The sequence below is a fragment of the Mus pahari genome, chromosome 10 (assembly GCF_900095145.1).
Source record: "Mus pahari chromosome 10, PAHARI_EIJ_v1.1, whole genome shotgun sequence".
NCBI lineage: Eukaryota > Metazoa > Chordata > Mammalia > Rodentia > Muridae > Mus > Mus pahari.
Window position 1 is genome coordinate 16,487,261 of NC_034599.1, and position 1,091 is coordinate 16,488,351.

The 1,091-nt window shown below is 45.7% G+C and overlaps 1 protein-coding gene across 2 annotated transcripts in view; it reads right to left on the reverse strand.

Moving 5' to 3' along the window:
• Positions 1 to 1,091, reverse strand: part of Tyk2 (tyrosine kinase 2) — a 25,380-nt gene that overhangs the window by 22,954 nt on the left and 1,335 nt on the right. The window lies entirely within an intron of this gene.

Here is a 1,091-nt window from a genome sequence, read left to right on the forward strand (position 1 = left end):
GCCTTTAATCCCAGCACTTGGGAGGTGGAGGCAGAGGCAGGCGGATTTCTGAGTTCGAGGCCAGCCTGGTCTACAAAGTGAGTTCCAGGACAGCCAGAGCTATACAGAGAAACCCTGTCTCTCGAAAAACAAAACAAAACAAAACAAAAGACAGGAATAACAACAACCAAACATGACACGCGAGAATCCGCTGCGTGTGGGGGAGCTGAGTGCAGGCAGCATGCCTCCTGTGTGCACTATGTCCTCCACCCCCTGACCACCAAAAAGCAGTACTACATTTTGGGGCCAGTGAGATGGCTCAGCAGGTAAAGGGACCAGTGGCCAAACTTGACAACCTGCGCTTAATCCTTTAACTAACACAGTGGAAGGACAGAATGCTCTGAGCTGTCCTCCACTTATGCTGCGTATGTACACACACACAAAGATAAATACGTGTAACTTAATTACGTCATGAGCTTCACCACTTCCACTTTCGTTCAGCGCCCCAGATCCACCCCTGTAAGAGACAAGGCTGCTCTGACTCCCTTGGGGGGTGCTCACAGGGGTCCCCACATTTAAGGGACAAGGTTTCATATGCACACGCCTTTAATCCTAGCACTGGGGGGGGGGGGGAAGAGACAGGTGGATCTCAGAGTTCAAGGCCAGTCTGGTCTACACAGTGAGTTCCAAAACACCTAGGATTACACAAAGAAACCCTGTCTCATAAAAACAAAAAAGTATGAACATGGTACAGGTGTGTGTATATACATAGCGTGCATATGTGTGCATGTTATAGGTGTATATATTCCTGTTGTATCCATGTGTGTGCGGGCATATGTGTATATGATATGTATGTACATACATAAATTATATGTACTTAGATATATAAGTATATACAAATGCATGTGTATAGGCATATGTGTTCATCTCACGTGTGTACGATGCATGGATGTGTGTATAGGCATATATGTACACACACATGCATGTGTGTGGATGCACAGTGTATACATGTGTGTGCGTCTGAGTGTGAACGTCAGCTTCCCGTATGTGCATTTGTAGGCCAGAAGTGGACATTAGGTCCTTCCTCTAATACTTTCTTCTTTTTTTTTTTT